Consider the following 24,404-nt stretch of genomic DNA (forward strand, 5'->3'; position numbering starts at 1 on the left):
ATTGAAGCATCTTGACTGATAATCTCTCCCACTTCACGAAATCTTACTCCCGGTTTCACTATAGCTGTCGCTTTCTCCAAATGCTCATATGTAGATCGAACAAGATGTTGAGAAGCATCATCAACTTTTCCAACGAAAAAAATACTCATTCAGAACACCATGGACACCATTGTAATAGATAGTTACATAAAATATCCTTTGAATACAACCAATTTACTTCAGAGAAACCCCTTTCACAATATAATGTTAAAATAAAAATTAGGGTTTTAATAAATAAAAAAAGAGATAATATGCTTAACATCCTGTCAATATGCTCGACCTATAGATGCAACTATGTGTGCCTGAGGATAGATGATTTGAAGAGGAATTCTTTCAAAGAAAATGGCAACCAAATATGATAATTTTTGACATCGCTAGGGTTGCAAACATGCACATAGTTGTCATTGTCTATGTGGCCCGATTTGGGCAAGCATTTTCAAAATGTGAAGGATCTCCAGAAACAAAGCACCTCCTTACAACCTCTTCACTAGTAGCACTTACAAAATTCCCATCTCCTTTTCCTCCCCTATCGCTTCTGCTGTTTGTTCGAATCACCCTTCTTCTTCTATTCCCCTCACCATTAGTGCCACCACGGTTTCTTCCAGCACTTGCATTAGAAGTTTGAATTGAATCCTTCCATTTGAAGAAGTTACAACTTCATGTCTAGCAATTATTGAATTGTCTTCCCCTGTTATTTTCAGTGTCGGCAGTTCGCAAAGGACAAGGCATTTGGAAGCTCTCACAAAGCACTTCCCATGTTCCAGTAGAACCCACTCTATGCCTTTGAGGCTACCGAGGCAACTCATTCGAACTATGACCAACTTGACGCCCTTGAGGTCGGGGAGCTTGCTGCAGACATTAATTGGAACTATGACATGGTTGTCTACAATGCAGACATAGACTCTGCCTAGAATTTCTCATCCTATTGTTCCTAGGAGCTTGAGTTCTATTGTTCCATGGAGCTTTTGCACGCTGTTGTCCTCTTGCCGAACCAGTGAAAGAATTGCGAGAACCTATCCCACATATGTTGATCAACTCTCTGAGGATCCTGTCACAACCCCCAATGCAGCCCAAGTGTTATGTGCAATACTGAACAGGTATTTCCATTCGCTGAAACTTGAACTGGATTTTGAAAACAGGACCTGGTCCACAGGTATTGCATAATTGATTGGTTACAGATGCCTTAGATATTGATCCAGGAAACCACACAACATTTCTGCAGTGTGGAAAATTTTGACAGCCAACCATGAACTTTTCATATGGCTTCTTCTTGAGCGCCATATCAGACTCTTGGAAAAATTGACAGTGTGAAACAATCTCGCCAATAGTTCAGTGATCATCCCCTCCGGATATCTGGGACCTTTCAAAGAAAAGTTCCATGGCCTCAAAAAGCTTCTCCTTGTTTGACTTTGTATCTAGAAAATAAACTTTCATTTGCTGCAAGCAAGTCTCCAAGACCTTTTCTTTACTCTTTGAACCTATACTCATGTCACATTCCATCATGGAACAAAGGTATGGCTTACAAAGTTCATAGCCCATAACAATTTCCTTGCCCATGTTTGTTTGACAAAACCGTGTATTTGCATCTTTAGTAGCATAGCACTGATCTAATAGCTTTTTAATATGATCATGCATAGTTGCATCAGTGCCAATTCCTGTCTTATCTGTTAGGGCCTAAATCTATCTCAGGCTGAGAAAGGTAGGATCTAGGATAACATGAAACCACGCTTAACCTAGTGGCTAGCCCTACTAGGTCAGGAGAGGGCTCTCTCCTTGTCAATCTCAGCAAAAAATGATCAATGAGGCTTGAGATGACTTGATATGAAGACTGATTTTAGGCTAGGTATGTGTTCAGAAGAGTTTAAGTGAATTTGGTGAAGTTTTGTTGGCTCAAATGAAAAGGAAAATTTGGGTCTGGGGAATGAGGCTCAGTTTTGCAGAGATCTCTATGGGGAAAGGTAGGCAAATGATTTGGTACTTCAAATTGAATGAAATGGAGAGCTTTTATATAGGTGAGGAGTTGAAGAGGGCAAGAAAACCTCACGGATCCTCTTCAAACAGTTGAAAACATAAATAACTAAACAAACCCTAGGTAGAGCACTACAATTTCAATGGATTCTACCTTTATCCTTGTTTGATTTAGTTAAGATGAAGCAAAGAGAGATGATGGCATACATAAAACACATGTAAACTTACAATTACAGAAGGAAACACAATACCAAAGCAAGATGCAACATGAATCTCATAAAGTGCTGCAAACCCTGGTCTATTCCTTAGCCAAAATGTTGAAATGTGTGTACAATGAAGCTCCAAGCTTTCCAAAAAGTCAAACCTTTTCTAATGACTGAAAAATCACAAGATATAGGCAAACAAAAACTCATCCTAGCCTCTAGGGGTCAAGCTCATAAGTTTAGGAGCTGCTCCAACAAATTCTAAACTAAGAACTAAAAAGTAGGCAGTGGAACAGCTTGCCTCTAAAAACTAGGGCACTGATTCATTCAGTTGCAAACTACCTTTACATGGATGAATCTACCTCTATGAGTGAAAATTTAGCATAATTACATCAAGATCCATCATATTATATTAAATTACATCATGGTTTTGATATTTAGAAGAAGAAAAGTCAAACTGTCAAGAGACTAGGCAAAAAACAGAGTATTTTGGGACAAACTGAGCAAAATTCCTCCAATGCGCCATGCTGATTTCCCTATGCGTAGCACCTTTTTGCATCTACTTTTGGAGGCCTTCCTGGTGTCCAAATTTTCTCCAAGTGTACTTGTTGGAAATTTATACCTTTCTACTTTCTAGAAAAAGTGGAATGTTTGAATTTGGCCTCCATTTTCCCCTCCAAAACTGAGTTCTCCCAACACTGCTTCTGTGTGTCCAAAAAGGGGCAGAAAAGTGATTTTTGAGGTGTTTTTGACCTTTTTGGGGGCTCAAAACTTGTCAAAATTTCTTGGCCATTTGTGAGCATGCATATTTTTTCATGAAAAAATCCAAAAATTCTGAGTTTTCATCAAAAGGAGACCCCCATCAAAAGCGAGTGCCAGGTGATGCGGCGCATTGGGCAGAAAAACTTGTTTTTTGGCCCAAAAATTCCAAAATTGCAACAAGTGTCCCAAATTTTTTGAAATTTGGGCTGATTGTTTTCCATTAAGTGCTATGTTGGGCCAAGGAAGTCGCAGCCAAGATCTGAAGTCTATCTTGTTCTTTTCGCTTCCTTGATGCCTTCTTCAACTTGGCCTTCAATTTCCTGATTCTTGCCTTGCAACTTTTGTTTTTCACCAAGTAATGGTAGGCCATGTGCCTCAACATAGTTTTCTCCCCGATGGCCTTCTCTAGCAACCTTTCTAAGTGGATATTTGTTTTCTCAAGCCAAGACTCACGATCAGCATTGATTTCTTGTTCAAGTGGGGTGAGCTTCACTTTCCTCCTTTTAGCAGCTTGCGGTTTTCTCGTATGTTTTGTAGCTCCATAATCGTTTGCTGATCCTCTAGCTACTTGTTTCTTTGCTCCAAGTATTTGAATATCCACTTAGCTCTTTCTAGGTTGAGGGACAAATCATTAATGTCTGCCTATTGCTCCTGAATGATCTCTTTGAGCTTTGTGGGCCCAAATCAGTGTCACCATCCCAAATGAGAATGAAATTTGTCTCCTACTCTCTTGCTGATGTGAAGGTCCACCTGTCTCATTAAAAGTTGTTGGAGGCACTTGAGGACCTATGAAGACCTCATGAGAAATGAAATCCTCCCATGGGATGTTTTGAAAGCCAAGCTGATGCAAGACCACAATTTTGATTAGTGCAAAATGGTATATGTTGTTATACTGTTGCTGAGGAGTCTTCCTTTGCACTAGGGTGGTCATCTTCTCAATGTTCTGGAAAATGTAGGGGAGATTCATCATTCTCACCCTAGTAAAGTGCATCAACAATCTGATATGATAGGCATACAGGTGAGAAAACTGGCCCTCACGGCTGAAATACTTGATTATGAGTTTCATCAAGGGAGCATATGAGTCTTTCAGGTACTGGAAGGGAAAAACTCTATTGAGATGTCTCTGATAACCAGCCTTGATGTAAGGCTCGTAATGTTCTCTGTCAATTTGCTACCCTTTATTCCATTGCTCACTGACATTTGGGATGCTAGTTGCTAGAGAAATAGACTCTGGTGTCAAGGTGAATGTCACACCTGCTAGAGTGACTTGGCCATTATGAAGATGGAGCACAAACAACTTGGCCAACTCATGATGGTACTGGACTCTCTCTACCATCTCATAAAATTGATAACAGGATTGGTGTTGAAAGCATGTGACAGCCAGAGGGTGGGCCTACAGCTCAGGAAGTGAAATAGGCTCCTATCGTATATGTTTACCCCCCTTGTGAGGTCTCCTTGGTGCATGCATTTCTATAGGAGAATCACTGTGTGTCTCCTCATCTCAGTCATAGGAAGGATCAGATTCCATGTTTGCCAAATGTTTGAGTTCTCTTAGATGAGTATGAAGAGATTTAATGTGTCTTAAAACTTTGCTGCCAAATGTATGAAAATGTATGAAGGACTGTGAAGGGAGAGGGTAAGATGGGTTTTGGGAATGTTGTTGATAGGATTTTGGGTAATAGGAGGGTTTTAGGGACAGTAATTAGACTTTGAGATAGAAATTAGGGTTTAGGAATTTGTAGCTAGGGTTTGGGATAGTGAGAATTAGGGATAGGGGGTTAGTGAATTTAGGGATATGGGGACTAGGGAATGAGTTGATGAAACTGGAAAATAAATCAGGGAATCAAAGGGTGAGGGAGTGATGGAGTGGATCTTGGCAGCAAAAACACAAACTGTAAACCCTAAGCAATTGTTTTTTGAACAAAAATTGCAAGGAGGTAGGGTTTGAATATTTTCTCACTAAATCACCATAAACATCTAGAGACACACATTCATTAACATGGGAAGAATGTTTGACTTACTTGGATAGGTGGCAATCGAGTAAATTTAGCAATTGGATGAGTTTTGTGGGTGAAATTAGGCTTTCAGCTCTATGTGCCGCACCACAAACCCAACGCACCGCCCCTGCTCTATGCGTCGCGCCAGCGTATTTTTTGCACTATGGAGGGCAGCCCAATGTGCCGCGCCAGCTCTATGCGCCATGCTTATGACCCAATGCGCCGCGCCCCTGAAACTTGCACTGTTTGCTGCGATTTTCCCTCTTTTCTCCAACATGACCTTGCTCTTATTTCCTTTTTCTCCTTTGGATGCAAATGAGCTCTTTAAACACAAGAAATGGTTTATATACAAAAGATTTTAATTTTTCACTCATAAAACCCACTTTTGTAATGTTTGCATTTTGACATTGCTTTTCAAACTCTGTTTTTAGGCAGTTTGTCTTATTTTTGCATTTGATGAACTGAATGATTTGACTTTTTGTTTGCCTTGTAGGTGATGGAGATGTTAAAGCTTAGCAAGGTGACCAGTGTTGCCATTGAAGCTATTACAATATGAAAAACTGAAATTACATCAAATTTATACATGAAAACATAGAATACTTTGTTTTCCTCAAAATAGGGTTTTGAGGAAAAATAAGTCTCTGAGCATGTGATTATAGAATTTATTGGTACTGGAACTTTATTCAACCTCCTCATGTGCCTGATGACTGTTATTGAAAATTTTGAAGACCTTTTTGACAAAACCCTAGACCTAATGAAACTGAAACCCTAAAAATGACTCTTGCAGATTTAAAAACAAAAAGTGATTGCATATGATCTAGATGACTGGAAATGGACCAGCAGGTAAAGGGCATGAGGGAAAATGTACCACAAGCCACTACTATCAGATGATCCATGATCATAATGGGATGAAGATACCGACACTAACATTGGCTCCAATAGGGATGGTAGCTCCTTGGAGGTTCCAAGAACTACAAATCTCTGGGAAAGTAGGCAGTGCCTTCGTCCATTGGGCTATGGAGTCAGTAACTTTGACAAACCAAAACCAAACTCTCGACTCAATTTCAGGACTGAAATCTGACTCAAAACTGACTCAATTTCAAGACTAAAATCGACTGAAAGACCTAACTCAAACAAACTAAACCCAAAACTGAAATCAAACCTCAGTTTTATAACCTTCACCTCGGGCCCCAAACTAAAAGAATGATACAGTACACACTTGTAATGGAAGTTAAACAAACCAATATGTACAATGATACAGGTGACAATAGAAAACATTTCAAAAATAGTACCGTTTCAGCAGCCGACCGTTGAACGGCCCACTTGGATAGTCTTCTCCATTCATTTCTTTCAAAAGGAAAGAATTTTGGCCCCGATATGTAGCAATCTAGAAAGGTCCTTTCCAAAGATTCTCAAACTTTCCATGCTTACCTTTATCTTTGTTTCTGGCGTCCCATTTCAGCACTATGTCTTCTATTTGAAACTTGTCTGCCTTTGCCTTTCAATCATATATCTTCTTAATTTTCTCTTACAGCTTGAAAGTGTTCTGAAAAACCTCCTCCCTAGTTTGCTGCAAATGAATCATTTGATTGATTCTTCGCTGCAAATGATCATCTTCACTACCCACTTCTTGTAGGATTTTAACCACCGGGACTGCGAGAGAGGTCGGGAAGACTGTGTCCACACCATACACGAGCTCGAAAGGAGACATGCCTATAGATTTCTTTTGACTTACTCTATCTGCCCAAAGTGCATTAACAAGCTTTTTGTGCCAACTTTTCTTGTTCGTTTCCAGCAGCTTTTTGATAATATTGACCAAGGATTTATTTGAGGATTCCACCAATCCATTACCTTGTGGGTAATATGCAGTTGAGTGCCCCAAAGTGATTTGATATTTATTACAAAATTCAATCATTCTTTTAGATTTAAAAGCTGCTGCATTATCAGTGATCAACTTATTTGGATAACCAAAACGAGACAAAATATTGTTTTCAAGAAATGAAATGATTACTGAATCAGTGGCCTGCCTTGTGGGAATCGCCTCAATCCATTTGGTGAAATAGTCTGTCGCTGTGAGGATCCATTTGTGTTGTGTTGAAGAAGTAGGATGGATCTTGCCAATGAAGTCCAAACCCCACTGCTGAAATGGAGCACTTACTTCAATGGGCTTGAGTGGTAAAGGCTGCAATTTCCTCCTACCTTGAAAAATCTGACATTCATGGTAGCTTGCAACAGTTTTGTACACATCAGCAAAAAGAGTTGGCCAATAATATCCTGCTCTCAAAATTTTATTGGCTATTGTCTTCCAGAAAACATGACCTCCGCAATCTCCCTTGTGAAAGTCTTCCATAACTTGTTTTGCCTCTTCTTCAACCAAACAATTGAGCAAGACACCACCGAGATATTTCCAATAGAGTGCATTATTAAAGATACAAAACTTGGAAGCCTTGAATTTCAGAGTCCTACTTTTATTCTTAGCCATTCCAAGTGGTGGTTACAAATTTTAAAGTACATAAACAATGTCCAAATACCAAGGAGAAAGAAGAAAAATTTCTGATACCTGAGCGGGCGAACTTTCTTCATCTTTCTCAGACATAGCAGCAATGAGATTAATTTCCAAGGCATGTAAATTTGACTCAGTCATTAGTTTGTCTAACCCCTGTCCTTTGATGAGCTTTGTTGGTTTGATCTCCACGTCATATTCCAACAAGGCAGCAATCCATTTGCCTCTTCTTCCCTCTGGATCTGTTTGCACTAAGACATCTTTGACAGTAGCATTAGGGACATAAGCAAGGATGTGAGAATGCAGAATATAGACTCAAAAATCTTTCAATGCCTTTACCAAAGAAAGAGCTTTCTTTTCAATAATATTATACTTTAAAGCTACATCCCTTATGGTTCTGCTGAAAAATGCAATTGGTTTCTCAAGCTGGTCTCTTTTCTGCATCAAGACCGCTGCCATAGTATGATCAGAGGCAAATGAAAACAAAATGAAATCTTGAGTATAATAAGGGCTGATCAAAACTGGAGCTGAAGATAGGGCCAATTTCACCAAATTGAAAGACTTAATTGCTTCCTCGGTCAACCTCACTACACTATCTTTCTTCAGCATGTTTGTGATTTCCTTTAAATGTTCTGTAAGATTAGGCACAAAGCGACGTAAGAAATTCATCTTACCATTGAATGACTGCATCTCCTTCTTACTTCGTGGAAAATCAATCTTTTGAATGGCTTCCACCTGAGCTGGATCAATGTGGATGCCTTCCTTTGATATAATATGACCAATAAGCTTGCCTTCATCCATGGCAAACAGACTCTTCTTTGGATTGAGAGATATACCATACTTTCTACAGCGCTGAAATACAATCTTCAAATGATAAAGGTGCTCTTCATTTGAATTAGAGAAAACTATCAAATCATCAAGATAAACAACTAAAAATACACATTTTTTATTAGCAAACGCAATAATGATTGCCCGCTGAAAGGTTGCACCAGCATTCTTCAATCCGAAAGGCATCTTTGCATAATGAAAAGTTCCCCATGGAGTGGTGAACGTTGTTTTGTCTCTATCATCCTCATGGACCAGAATTTGGTTATAACCCGAATAACCATCAAGTAGTGACATGCAGGATGCTCCAACTACTCTTTGAAGTATGTGATCCATCTTGGGCAATGGATAGTTATCTTTCAAAGATACTTTATTCATATTTCTAAAATCAATACATAACAGAATCTCACCTGTTTTCTTACGCACGGACACCAAATTAGAAATCCAATATGAAAATCTTATGGAGACGATTATACCAGCTTTATACAACTGATTCACTTCTCTATTGAGGGCAACAACTTTGGATTTATTCTTCTTAGCTTCTGACGAAAAGGCTTTTGATTTGGCTTGATCGGGATGATATGCTAAATTATGCTTGTGTCATATGCCTTCAAATCTGAATAATCCCATGCAAATACATCAGTAAAGGAAGATAGTAAACTGATATACTTTGCTTTTACCTGTGGAGGCAACACCTTTGATAACTTCACCATTCTAGGATTTTCTGTTGATCCAATGTTCACATCCTCAACTCCTTTCTCAGTTGGCAGCAAGCTTGGTTTTCAGGCTACATCATCTTGATCGAACAACTCCTCTAAAGGTATTAGAACTTTAGGAATGACATTGTCCTTTAGCTGCAAAACTTACATCTGATTGACTTCCATATCCGCCTCACCATCATCATACTCCACATCAATAGAAGTGTCTTTGAATTTACCTTCATTTTGCATAAATTCATCGATATTTTCATCATCTTGAAACACTTGCCAATATCTTTGATTGTCAGGGACAGTCGGACGATTTTTCACATGAATTTCAAACTTATTGTTTGAATTCATCGGAATTTTCAAATTACTTGCTGCTGTTGCAAGTGAATCTGCAATGACATTCTGAACACGGGGGACACATGTCAAAGTGTAATATGAAAACAATCTCAAGATATCTAATACCGCATTGCGGCAAGCCCGCATTCAAGGATGCTTAGCTTGGTATTCCCCTTTCACTTGCTTGATAACTAACTCAGAGTTGCCATATACTGAAATCCTTTTAGCATTTAACTTTCTAAGAATTTTCAAACCAGCAATTAAAGCCTCATATTCAGCCTCATTATTTGAATAGTCAAAAGCCAATTTATAAGAACAGACCCTTACATTACTTGGCACTTTGTTTGGGGCAAAAATAGGGTTGCGTATCCAAATGCCAATTCCAACACCTTCCCTTCCTACCACGCCATCAAAATCCAAGATCCACAGGCCGGCTTCGTCCTCTTCCAAATGCTGAAATTTTGTTTGCTCTATTACTTTTCCTTAATGTCCATTAGTATGTTGCTGCTCTCAGAAGGCTGATTGCTTAGCGGTACTATCGAGTCTTTGTCTTTCTTACTTTAAGACTTCTCTGAAATTTTCAGTGATCTCTAGAATGTCTTCTACTTCAACTACTTGGCTATTTACATCATTAAAGCTATCTGAATATAAAACAAATGATTCCAAATCAGTACGTACATAGTTGATTGGATGATTTACCAGTTTCTCCTTGCTAGTTATCATGTACTTCATCTTTTGCTCCTAGTATAATTTCCTCATTTGACCGAACACGGGAGTAGTAGCATAGTAGAAATCAAGCTGCAATGTCCCTTTAATTTTTGCTCCCCAAGATCTGGAAAGAAGCATGCCAAATCTAGGAGGAATATCCACCACAACCACATCCATCAAAACATTTTTAGCCAGAATCTGATCCAAACTAACCACCAAATCTTTGATAAGACCAATGCATTTTACTCTACTAGAATCGAAGGAGTAAAGGTCATGATACTTTCTGGTGATATCCAATCCCAATTTCTCCATGATTTCCTTAGGCATGAGATTATGAGAGGCTCCGGAATCAAACATAGCATTGTGTAACACATAGTCATGCACCCTAAGGCTGATGTAAAAAGGAGCTACATCACTATCTTGAGACTGACCTTCCAATGCTGGACCAAAGATCAACTCAGGCTGATCATCCTCCACGTTTAGCATATCAGATAGTGGATCTAAATGCAAAATCTTACATACCTGACCTTTATAATTGTTGTTCTTCATCAACTCAGTCAAAGGAATAGATACTTTTAACTTAGCAATTTCATTTTCTAAGTTAAAAACTGAAGTTTTCTCTACCTCTTTAGCTGAAACGTCCTTCTTTTTAGTTTTCTCTTTTGATACACTTGGCTGATTGGATCTTTCATTTGCTGATGGCGTTTTGCTGGTGGTAGGATCAGTTGTCTCTTTTCCCTTTTTTTGCACAATGTGAGGATCATTCTTTGGCGGTGCCGTCTCCTTCCTTTTCTGAATTAGATTTATGGGTACATCTCTACTTCTGAGTGAATATTGTCACTTTTGGGCTAACAGAGCATTCATGTACCCTCTCTGATATTCATCAGACTCTTCTTCAAGAACTATTTCATTTGCCAAGATGAAATTTTCGTCCCTTTGTACAGATGAGTTCTTGGAATACTCCTTGTCTTTAGTGATAAAAATTGGCATATCATCAGGTGTAAAGAAATGATTCTCTTCTCCAATTACATTCTCCTCATCATCTGATTCCAGACCATGTACAAAATTCTGCTGTAAGGGTGTCTTCACCTGCTGCTGTGCTACTTGGTCTTGTGCTCGTTGTTCTCTTTGCTTGATTCTAAATTGTGGTTTCTGCTGGCCACGGAAGTTGGGATTTCTGACTTGTGGTTCGGGCTTGTCAATTGTCAATCTGTCAAACATCTTCTCCATCTTACGGAGCACCTGATCTGAAGTGGAAACCTCTTCCTTTATTGTTACCTTCTTTTTAGCCTTTGCTCTAGCTCTCTTGGCAAGCAGATTTGCTTCAACGCTGACTGCAATTTTCTGCATGTCTTCCAAAGTGGCAGGATCTTTTTCTATTAATTGATAGGCCATATCAGGATTGAAACCATCTGAGAACTTAATCAAAGCTAGCCCAATAGGTGGCTTTATATCAATAGGAATTTCATTATAAACTAAATTGAATCTAATACAATAATCTTGAACAGACTCACCAACATTCCGCTTGATGTTCTCATATTCGGAAAGAATTTGAAGAGGATTTTTCTTCACTTCCCAGCGATCCAAGAATTGTCTCTAAAGATTAGGCAATTTAGTGATACTTGCAGCCGGCAAAGCTCTAAACCACTTCCTAACTTCACCTCCAAAAGTTTGTACAAACAGTCCCATTGTCACATTTTCCGCATCAATTTCATGAAGGTCAAAGAAATATGTCATCCTATCCATGTGTTGTTGTGCTGTAATACCTTGAGGAGTGCCATCAAACAATGGAATTTTGCTTTGATAATCGGCAGGCATGTCATCCAAAATTTGAGGCAACACAAGGGGTGAAAATCAGATAGCCATTGCTCTAGGTGGATTTACAACTGGTCTTGGGGATGTAGGAGGAGTTGGTGCTGTTGACACCTAATCCTTGTGATTGGGTGAATTTATGTAAATAGATAAATAGGAAATATGAACAGTCATCGGGAGATGAACTAAACAGTCTCTCCCTCATGTATATAATGAAGACCTACCTGATGGAATGAACAGTCGAATCATTTTTGCCTTATGGAGTTACTGCCTGGCCTGACATGGTATCAGAGCCAGCTCCTTTTTTTAGCTTTTATGCCCTTTGTAACTCCCTATTCTGCTCCTCTGCTCCTCTGCTCTCCATTCAAAAATGCTGCCTATTCATAAATGTGGTAGCCTGCTCCACACTGTCACCTGAACGCTGCTGCCTGACACTGCCTGCGCCCTCTGTCTGCCATATTCCATATTTACAGTCCTGACCCCTGCATTACCTGCGCTCTCTGGACTGTCAACATAATGTTTTTTTCCATAACGTGAAACATCTCTGCGAGCATGCCATGAACCACTTGTCATTCTTTATAGTCTTAATCAGCTGAGTCTGTCGAGCAAACTTTTCCACTGTTTGTTGGATTTCTCAAATTCCAGGCCTGGTTCACTGTAATACATTGTCACAGCAGCGTAATTAATCTGCACCACGCAGAAGGACCGCCTTAAATTCTGTCATTGTCCCCAAAGTTTCTACTGTTCTCTGTGTCATGTCAAAGTCTGGACGGCATTCATTGTAAGATCCAGCGCCATCTCTAAGCATTGACGGGTGGATACGGGAATCCATATCATCGATACCAATGACCAACATAAAGAAAACTTCGCAAGGAAGCTGACTGACGGACTGGAAACTTCTTTGCTCAATGCTCACCCTTCAATGGCGATATTGATATTTGATTGTATTAAGCGAAGAGTCGCAGTCACGTGAAGGCCTTTGAATAGTGTGTAAACAGTGAGGCAAGTTAAATAGGTATTCTCCTTTTGCATCTTAAAGTCCAACATAGCTTTGTCGTGTTGTACTTAATCTCTTCACATAAATGGCCGCTCATTAATTGGCAACGTGATTTTCATGGTAACGCTTGGTGATCTGAGATCAGTCTCAGTCTTGTACTTCTCAATTCCTATAGCTGGGAGATGAGCATACTTGTCAAGCTTTTAGTTCTAAGAGGCTGGTATTGTGGTATATTAAAGCTGCTGTCTTTGTATGCGTTGAAGTTCCTGGCATTATATTAACAATAGTCTTATTGAACGCTGAAATTTTTTGGCCATATGTTGAAGTTTTTTTTTTTTGGCCAAGTGTGGTATACAAGTTGACTTTGCTGTCCCATCATATCAGATGTATATTGTTTCCCATTAAGAGTAAAATTTTGCAGCAGAATTTTTTTGTTACAGAATGCATTCAATCATATCCATGGTGGGAATAGTTCTCACTGGCAAGGAGAACTATCCTGAATGGTCCCAGATGATAAAACACACCCTCATTTTCAATGAGTTGTGGAAAGGAGTGTGTGTCGAAGACAAAGACAATGAACCAGTATAGCCTACCTCAGACAAAGAGCTCGTCATTTGGGAAAGAAAGAACAACAAATCTTATGCATTAATCGTAGCATCTGTAAATGAAGAGGTGAGTCGCCATATTTCATCATATTCAACTGCCTTTGAAGCCTTACAAAAGCTAAAAGAACTCTATGACTCACATTTTGCACTTGAAGTTGTTCAACTCATGATTAAACTCTTCACTCTTGAACTGCAAAATAATGATCCTCTTGCTCTTGCATCTGAAGTAAAGTCTATAATGCATGATATCAAATCCACTAAAGTTGAATTGGATATTCCTCTTATTGCTTTTCTCAAATCACTTTATCCTACTTACTCCAATTATCTTGAGTCATTGCAAGCAAATGGAAATCTCAAAGATATAACCTTTGACTATCTTGTGAAAAAGTTTGCTAAAAGAGAGAAAGCTTTTGGAAAGAAGACAGCCCCTGAATCTTCTGAAGAGGTTGTGTGCCTTGCTCATAAAGAAAAGCATCCTGCTCAAGATTCTACAAGAGGAAGAGGTGGTCGAAGAGGAAGAGGAAGATATTTCAGAGGCAGGGGGGGCAGACATTCTCAAGGAGAAAAGGTAGATTTGCACTGCATTCACTGCAAAAGAAATGGATCACATGATGCCTCTACATGCAAGCTACCATGGGACAAAATTGAGCAGAAAAGAAACCAACAGAAAGGTAAAACTGATGATACAGACAAAGGTAAAGCACCTAAATCCGCTCACTATGTTGTGGCACAATGTAACATTGGAGTAAATGAAGATTTATTTAATGCTTCACTTGCTTCTTGGAAAAATGATTGGTTGCTTGATTCAGGAGCAACCTGCCACATGACTCATAGAAAAGATTTTTTTGAAGATTTCACTGACAATGTTGATGGAGAAGTATACTTTGCAGATCAATCAAAAATCAAGCCATCAGGGCTTGGCACAATCAGGCTTAAACTGCCTGGACTTCCAGACTTTCTTCTGCATCATGTTCTATATCTCCCACAACTCAAGAGAAACTTTTTGTCCTTGGTCCACATCCGCTAGCAAGGTCACTCCATTCATATGCTTGATGGCAAGCTTGAGGTAAGAAAAGCATCTAATCACTCACTTGTCATGAGGGGAATATAAGAAGAAAGGCTTCTCAAGCTGCAAGGAACCTCTGCTCATGCACAACATTTCTCATACAATTCTCATCATGAAGAAGGTACACTTGCATCAAGTTTATTATGGCATGCTAGATTTGGACATTTGAACTATGACAGTCTCCGCTTGTTGAAGAAAAATGTTGTTGCTGGTTTGCCTACAATTTCTAGGAAACTTAAGCAATGTGATGCTTGCATTCTAGGAAAGCATAGCAAGAAGTCTTTTCATGATTCACATTCAAGAGCACATAGAAAACTTGAACTCATTCATTCATATTTATGTGGTCAAATGCTTGTTCCTTCTTCAAATGGAAATAAATATATCATGACATTTATTGATGACTACACCAGAATGTGTTGGGTTTATTTATTGAAGAACAAATCTGATGCTTTTTAAACATTCAAGAATTTTCATAAATGGATTGAAAATGATGCACAATCTCATATTGGGTCTATTCGCACTGATAATGGAAAAGAATACACATCAAATGAATTTGAAAACTATCTTCGCCAACATGGGATCAAACATCAAACAACTGTGCCTTATAATCCCCAATAGAATGGTGTAGCTAAAAGAATGAATAGGACAATCTTAAATATGGTACGATCCATGCTCTTCTTCAAAAATGTAAAGATAATGTTTTGGGCTGATGTTGTTCTATGTGCTGCATATATAAAGAATAGATGTCCATCTAATGCTATAAGAAACAAGACTCCATATGAAATGTGGTACGGACATGTTCCTTCAGTAAAGCATCTCAGGGTCTTTGGTTCCACTTGTTATGCCTTGATACCAAAGGTACATAGAAACAAACTTGGTGCTAGAAGTCGTAAGTGTATCTTCCTGGGGTACTCAAACACCTCCAAAGTATACCGCCTCTATGATGAAGTAAATGAGAAATTTTTTGTATCTAGAGATGTAATTTTCCTTGAATCATCCAAAACTGACAATGTTGTTGAGCGGCAATTTGATCGCTTGGATAAATTCACAAAAGCAAAATCATTTCATGAATTTGATAATCAGATTCCACATCTTGAAGGGGGGATTCCTATACTAGATCAACATGTGGAATCTTCTTCTGAAGAACACTTTCCTCACATGAAACTCCAACAATGAATGATGCTTTAAGTGATGTAATTGATAGAATTGGGAGACTCAATCTTGATTCAGTCCCAACTCAGTCAACGGATCAGCCTGGACCATTTGAGAAAGGTCCCCCAAAGTGGCTGACAAAGACACTTGAAAGTTTTCATCCTGATGAGGTTGGAAAGACAGGAACTAGAAATTCAAACCGGCAAAATGGAGGTGATGTAGATGACTCTAATTCACCTGTTGATATGGATGTTTCTTATGATTGTGAATTGAACTTGTCTACAGATTTTGAACCAACTTCCTTGAAAGAAGCTGCTTCTCATGATGAATGCAAAGAAGCGATGTAAAAGGAGTATGATGCCCTCATAAAGAACGACACTTGGAAGCTGGTTGATCATCCATTAGTAACCAAACCAATTGGCTGCAAGTGGGTCTACAAGAACAAGTATAAAGCTGATGGCTCACTTGACAAGCACAAAGCTAGGCTTGTGGAAAAAGGTTTTGCACAGAAGGAAGGGGTCGATTATGAGGAGACTTTTTCCCCCACAGCAAAATGGGCTACCATCCGGACTCTCTTTGCACTAGCAGCTCAGAACGGTTGGAAAGTCCATCAAATGGATGTAAAAACGGCTTTCTTGAATGGAGATCTAAAAGAGAATTTTTTTTATGTCCCAGCCTGAAGGATTTGCTGTGAAAGGACATGAACATAAAGTATGTAAACTTTTGAAGTCCTTTTATGGCCTTAAACAAGCACCACGAGCCTGGTATGAAAAACTAATTGAGCATCTTCTGAAACTCAATTTCAAACATTTTGATCTTGATGATGCAACTTTATTTGTCAATAAAGTTGGCAAAACAGTTGTATATCTTGTGGTATATGTAGATGATCTTTTGATGACAAGGAACAATGAAAGCTACATTGCATCCATAAAGAAGGAATTGGGGAAAAGTTTTGAAATGACTTATATGGGCTATGTTCATTACTATCTTGGCATTGAAGTAACCCAACATCCAAAGTCCATGTTTCTTTCTCAAAAGAAATACATTGGAGATCTGTTGAATAGGTTTGGCATGACAGAGTGCAATCCTCTTACTACTCCAATGGAACAAAACTTAAAGCTCACATCTATTGAAGGAAAATAATTTGAGGATGCAACAAAGTATAGACATCTTGTAGGAAGTCTCAACTACCTAACTACTACCAGACCAGACATTTCGTTTGTTGTTGGAATCCTCTCCAGGTTTATGGAAAAGCCTTGTGAGGGACATTGGTCTGCTACAAAAAGAGTTTTAAGGTACTTGAAGGGAACTCAAGACTTTGGAATCAAGTACACAAAGGTGGACGACTTCAGCTTGATTGGATACTCTGATTCAAACTTCGATGGAGACAAAGAAACCGGGGTATCAACTTCAGGATATGCTATGAGTCTTGGATCAGGAGCTGTCTCCTGGAGATCACGCAAATAATCAGTTCCAGCATATTCCACAACAGAAGCAGAATACGTGGCAGCAGCTGAAGCAACAAAAGAAATTGTGTGGCTCAGGAAAATTCTTAAAGATTTGCAGGGAAAACAAGTACAATCAACTCCACTCATGATTGACAATATCTCTGCAATAAAGTTGGCCAAGAACCAAAAGTTCCATGATCGAACAAAGCACATAAATACTAAATATCATCTGATTCAACATCATGTTGAGGCCAAAACAATCCATCTCCATCATTGTTCCACAAATGAGCAAATTGCAGACATCTTCACCAAAGCACTTGGAAGAGAAAAGCTTGAACGATTCAGAATGATGCTTGGACTCACCAACATCCCTTCAGATTAAGGGGGGGAATGTTGACACCTAATCCTTGTGATTGGGTGAGTTTATGTAAATAGATAAATAGGAAATATGAACAGTCATCAGGAGACGAACTGAACAGTCTCTCCCTCATGTATATAATGAAGACCTACCTGATGGAATGAACAGTCGAATCATTTTTGCCTTATGGAGTTACTGCCTGGCCTGACAGGTGCATCTGATGTATGAGGTGTAGAAATTTTTTATGTTTGAGGGGTGGAAGGAGTGGATGGAGGTGACACCACTACAGATTTTTTATCAGAGATAGAACGCTGCACGAGAATGGTGGGAATGAAGGGAGTTTCAGTGGGAATTTCAGAACTAGACGCAATAGCAGATGACCCAAGAGTTGCAGATGCAGACTCTAAGAATTCAGGAATGCTTGTAGCCACAATGGAAGTTTGAAGTTTCAAGATATAATCGTCAATTGATTTATTGGCCCCTTCAGTTTCGATATCTTTGACAAACTTTGGATTTAGGACAGTAGAACCAACAACACTATCTGATTTAATCTCAACAATGACAGATCAAAATGTTCGTCAAACTCAAGATCTTCAAGATACTCAAAAACCACAGGACATGAACGTGATTTGAACACAGGAATCACAGAACTTTCTTGACGAAGGATTCTCATAATGAGATTGGGATTTTCGTACACAGGGGGTGGATCAAGATCTGGATTTGCTTTGGTGTGTCTTCTGGAAGCCAGTGTTATTACTTCCAAGAAATCAAATGGACATTACCAACTTGTTCAGCCTATAAAATTCTAAACTAATCATCCAAAGTCTAGAATTATCAGATGTACTAGGGCAATCTGTGAGCGAGATGTTTTCGTTTATAAGGCTAGACCAGAGATTGACTGAAGCAGCTTTTATCTACTTTCGCTGATGCAAAGCAAAAGCGTTTTGAAGGCTACCTGGCTAATCTTCAGGCTCCGTTTGTAGTTTATAAAACAAAGAACACTAAAAAGCAAACAATTTCTTCTCCAGTGGAGTCACCACTATGTTAGGGCCTAAATCTACCTCAGGCTGACAAAGGTAGGATCTAGGATAACATTAAACCACGCTTAACCTAGTAGCTAGCTGTACCAGGTTGGGAGAGGGATCTCTCCTTGTTAATCTCAGCGAAAAATGATCAATGAGGCTTGAGATTACCTGATATGAATATTGATTTTAGGCTAGTTATGTGTTCAAAAGAGTTTGAGTGAATTTGGTGAAGTTTTGTTGGCTCAAATGGAAAGGCAGATTTGGGTCTGGGGAATGAGGCTCAGTTTTGCAAAGATCTCTATGGGGCAAGGTAGGAAAATCATTTAGTACTTCAAATTGAATGAAATGGAGAGCTTTTAGACAGGTGAGGAGTTGAAGAGGGCAAGAAAACCTCACAGATCCTCTTCAAACAACTGAAAGCATAAATAACTAAACAAACCCTAGGTAGAGCACTGCAATTTCAATGGATTCTACCTTTATCCTTGTTTGATTTAGTTAAGATGAAGCAAAGAGAGATGATGGCAGACATAAAACACATGTAAACTTAAAATTATAGAAGGAAACATAATACCAAAGCAAGATTCCACAAGAATCTCATAAAGTGCTACAAACCCTGGTCTATTCCTTAGCCAAACTGCTGAAATGTGTGTACAATGAAGCTCCAAGCTTTCCCAAAAGTCAAACCTTTTCTAATGACTGAAAAATCACAAGATATAGGAAAAAAACAACTCATCCTAGCCTCTAGGGGACAAGCTCATAAGTTTAAGAGCTGCTCCAACAAATTCTAAACTGAGAACTAAAATGCAGGCAGTGGAACAACTTGCCTCTAAAAACAAGGGAACTGATTCATTCAGTTGCAAACTACCTTTACATGGATGAATCTACCTCAATGAGTGAAAATTTAGCATAATTACATCAAGATCCATCAAATTACATTAAATTATATCATGAGTTTGACATTTAGAAGAAGAAAAGTTAAACTATCAAGAGACCAGGCGAAAAACAGAGTATTTTGGGTCAAACGGAGCAAAATTCCTCCAATGCGTCATGCTGATTTCCCTATGTGTGGCACTTTTTTGCAGCTACTTTTGGAGGCCTTCCCAGTGTCCAAATTTACTCCAAGTGTGCTTGTTGGAAAGGCATGCCTATCTACTTTCCAGAACAAGTGGAATTTATGAATTTGGCCTCCATTTTCCCCTCCAAAACTGAGTTCTCCCAACATTACTTCCAGTGTATCCAAAAAGGGGCAAAAATGTCATTTTCGAGGTGTTTTTGACCTTTTTGGGGCCTCAAAACCTGTCAAAATTTCTTGGCCATTTGTGAGCATGCATATTGTTTCATGAAAAATCCAAAAATTTTGATTTTTCAACAAAATGAGACCCCCATCAAAAGCGAGCGCCAGGTGGCGTGGTGCATTGGGCAGAAAAACCTGTTTTTTGGCCCAAAAATTCCAAAATTGCAAAAAGTGTTCCAAATTTTTTGAAATTTGGGCTGAGTGTTTTCCATTAAGTGCTATGTTGGGCCAAGGAAGCCTCAGCCAAGAACTAAATTCTGTCTTTTTCTTTTCGCTTCCTTGATGCCTTCTTCAACTTGGCCTTCAATTTCCTGATTCTTGCCTTGCAACTTTTGTTTTTTGCCAAGTAATGGTAGGCCATGTGCCTCAACATAGTTTTCTCCCTGTTGGCCTTCTCTAGCAACCTTTCTAAGTGGATATTTATTCACTCAAGCCAAGACTCACAATCAGCATTGGTTTCTTGTTCAAGTGGGGTGAGCTTCACTTTCCTCCTTTTCGCAGCTTGCCGATTTTCTCGTATGTTTTGTAGCTCCATAATCATTTGCTGATCCTCTAGCTACTTGTTTCTTTGCTCCAGGTATTTGATTATCAACTTAGCTCTTTCTAGGTTGAGGGACAAATCATTAATGTCTGCCTGTTGCTCCTGAATGATCTCTTTGATCTTTGAGCTTTATGGGCCCAAATCAGTGTCATCATCCTAAATGAGAATGAAATCTGTCTCCTGCTCTCCTGCTGATGTGAAGGTCCACCTGTCTCATGAAACACTGCTGGAGGCACTTGAGGACCTGTGAAGTCCTCATGAGAAATGAAATCCTCCTATGAGATGTTCCGTAAGCCAAGCTGATGCAAGACCACAATTTTGATTAGTGAAAAATGGTGTATGCTGTTATACTACTGCTGAGAAGTCTTCCTTTGCACTAGGGTGGTCATTTTCTCAATGTTCCAGCAAATGAAGTAGTGGAGATTCATCATTCTCACCCTAGTAAAGTGCATCAACAATCTGATATGATAGGCATACAGGCGAGAAAACCGGCCCTCACAGCTGAAATACTTGATTATGAGTTTCATCAAGGGAGCATATGAGTCTTTCAGGTACCGGAAGGGAAAAAATCTGCAGAGATGTCTCTGATAACCAACCTTGATGTAAGGCTCGTAATGTTCTCTATCAATTTTCTACCCTTTATTCCACTGCTCACCGACATTTGGGATGTCAGTTGCTAGAGAAATAGACTTCGGTGTCAAGGTGAATGTCACACCTGCTAGAGTGACTTGGCCATTATGAAGATGGAGCACAAACAACTTGGCCAACTCATGATGGTACTGGACTCTCTCTACCATCTCACAGAACTGATAACATGATTGGTGTTGAAAGCATGTGATAGCCAGAGGGCATGCCTGTAGCTCAGCAAGTGAAATAGGCTCCTCTCGTATATGTTTAGCCCCCTTGTGAGGTCTCCTTGGTGCATGCATTTCTGTAGGAGAATCATTGTGTGTCTCCTCATCTCGGTCATAAGAAGGATCAGATTCCATGTTTGCCAAATGTTTGAGTTCTCTTAGATGAGTGTGAAGAGATTTAAGGTGTCTTAAAACTTTGCTGCCAAATGTATGAAAATGTATGAAGGACTGATAAGGGAGAGGGTAAGAGGGGTTTTGGAAATATTGCTGATAGGATTTTGAGTAATAGGAGGGTTTTAGGGACAGTAATTAGACTTTGGGATAGCAATTAGGGTTTAGGAATTTGTAGCTAGGGTTTGGGATAGTGAGAATTAGGGATAGGGGGTTAGTGAATTTAGGGATATGGGGACTTGGGAATGAGTTGATGAAACTGGAAAATAAATCAAGGAATCAAAGGGTAAGGGAGTGATGGAGTGGATCTTGGCAGCAAAAACGCAAACTGTAAACCCTAAGCAATTGTTTTTTGAGAAAAAATTGCAAGGAGGTAGGGTTTGAAGATTTTATCACTAAATCACCATAAACATCTAGAGACACACATTCATTGGCATGGGAAGAATGTTTGACTTACTTGGAAAGGTGGCAATCGAGTAAATTTAGCAATTGGATGAGTTTCGTGGGTGAAATTAGGCTTGCATCTCTATGCGTTGTGCCACAAACCCAACGTGCCACACCTGCTCTATGCGATGCGCCAGTGTATTTTTTGCACTATGGAGGGCGGCCCAATGCGCCGCACCAGCTCTATTCGCCGCGCCTACGACCTAATGCACCGCGCCCCTGAAACTTGAACTGTTTGCTGTGATTTTCCCTCTTTTCTCCAACACGACCTTGCTCTTATTTCCTTCTTATCCTTTGGATGCAAATGAGCTCTTTAAACACAAGAAATGGTTTATATACAAAATATTTTAATTTTTCACTCATAAAACCCACTTTTGTAATGTTTGCATTTTGACATTACTTTTCAAACTCTGTTTTTAGGCAGTTTGTCTTATTTTTGCCTTTGATGAACTGAATGATTTGACTTTTTGTTTGCCTTGCAGGTGATGGAGATGCTAAAGCTTGGCAAGGTGACTAGGGTTTCCACTGAAGCTATTACAATATGAAAAACTGAAATTACATCAAAGTTATACATGAAAACATAGAATAAAATAAGTCTCTGAGCATGTGATTATAGAATTTATTGGTACTGGAACTTTATTCAACCTCCTCATGCACCTGCTGACCATTATTGAACATTTTGAAGACCTTTTTGACAAAACCCTAGACCTAATGAGACTGAAACCCTAAAAATGACTCTTGCAGATTTAAAAAGAAAAAATGACTGCAGATGATCTAGATGACTGGAAATGGGTCAGCAGGTAAAGGGCATGAGGGAAAATGTACAACAAGCCACTACCGTCGGATGATCCATGATCCTAATGGAATGCAGCTAACCGAGCAAGACACCTAACATGAAATGCAACAAGAGAATTTGATCACTGATGGAGGGATGAAGATACCGACACTAACATTATCCATGCAACTTAGCAAGTCAGCTTCACTCACAAGAGGGAGTGGTCTTGTGATACTTGCATCAAGTGTCAATCTTGTTGGAACAAACTGTTGTCAAGTCATAAACTTTAGAATAGTTGAACATCCCCAAGATTCATACCTATAAATCTCCAAGTAATTCCTCTCTAGAACCATGAGACCAGAAGCTATAAAATTTTCACCAGCAATATTAATGTCAACTATTGTTCCAGCCCCAAGGGCAGGTTGCGAGACACAAGCCAGGAAATGACAAACAACCAACTCATAAATTCTCTTGTGATCTTGACTCCAACCAGATTCCCCAACTGAGAATTTTTTTGGATGTATAGGTGGATGTGCTTTGTCATTCTGACCACCATTACTAGGATTTCGCCAAAGATTTTCTTTAGGGTCAAGAAGCCATTGTGCATAAGAACCACACAAAGGATGCTCTGTGTTGCTCCCGCACAATATCCTGTAAATTTGTATTTTCTGAGAAGCTATCAGTTTCAGTACATGGGTAACTTATAAAACCTTACTGGTATAGCTCCTCTGCTACCTTCATAATATGTTCCAAACTCATGCGGAAATAATGGGAGGCACGTTTCTGTAATTAAATTGTACTTAATGGATGAGGAGGATACTTACGCCACTCTTGTTGAGTAACTTTTGTAAATGTTGCAGTGGGTTTGTTCACACACATTTCATAGATTATCATTGTTGATGTGCAATTAAACAAATGCCCCCACACCCAATTGAATGTTGTTGTACCATCCTCAAAAGTATGGGAGCAGTTTATGGTCCAGTATTCTTCTGGCTCATGTGCTTGTATTTCCTAGTACCTCTCAACAACAAAACCAAGAGTTGGAAACCGGCAAGGTCCGTAGCTTAAGATAATCTTTCTCTCATCATCAGAAAAAGAAAGCAAGAAGGCATCTCTCAATAGCATAGTTTGAAACCAAGTGAAGGAGGCACCAATTCTAAGATCAATTTCCTATCTGGCATCAACTACATCTACAAAAAACTGTTTTGGATAGACCAACCTCTGCACAGATTCATGGATATGTCTTTCAACCAAAGTAGATAAACAAGCTCGCCATATGTTGAGATAAGGATTAGCAGCATGGTAGACATCTATGACCTCAAATGCTATGTTCTCTTCTTATCTATCACAATCCAGCCACAAAACCAGCCACTGGAATCTCCTAGCTTCCTCTTCCAAAGTCTTTTTTTTATGTCTTGTTTGTCCTTTAGTTCTATTTTTCTTGCAAACCCACTTCCCAAGAACTAGAGTAAGTGGAGGGCTTGTGCTTCTATGGTTTGATGGCCCCAACAGTCTCTTTAAATCCTGTTGCATATGGATAGGTAGTGCTAATAATAGCATGATCAAGAACAATTGAACCATTTGGTGGACACTTCAACAGACTATGTAGAGCTTGATGATGCGTCTACATAGCCATTGATGGTCTAGCCACCTTAGCAAACTGAAGATCTTTGTCATTCAAAATAATGTCACTGTCAGCAATGTACATTGCCCTATGCCACAAATTGGAAGTAGGTTCTCAATTACCAGGAACTGCATCTCCTTTTCCTCAGGATCATTAAATACATGGAATACTACACTAGTTTATCTTTGAG

At 39.2% G+C, this 24,404-nt stretch overlaps 1 pseudogene; it reads right to left on the reverse strand.

Moving 5' to 3' along the window:
- Positions 1-897: 897 nt before the first annotated feature.
- Positions 898-24,123, reverse strand: LOC149242585 (DNA topoisomerase 3-alpha pseudogene; annotated as a pseudogene).
- Between the last annotated feature and the right edge of the window lie 281 nt (positions 24,124-24,404).

The sequence above is a fragment of the Pinus tabuliformis genome, chromosome 8 (assembly GCF_031772625.1).
Source record: "Pinus tabuliformis cultivar Carrire ecotype Pingquan chromosome 8, CPIR1, whole genome shotgun sequence".
NCBI classification, from domain to species: domain Eukaryota; kingdom Viridiplantae; phylum Streptophyta; class Pinopsida; order Pinales; family Pinaceae; genus Pinus; species Pinus tabuliformis.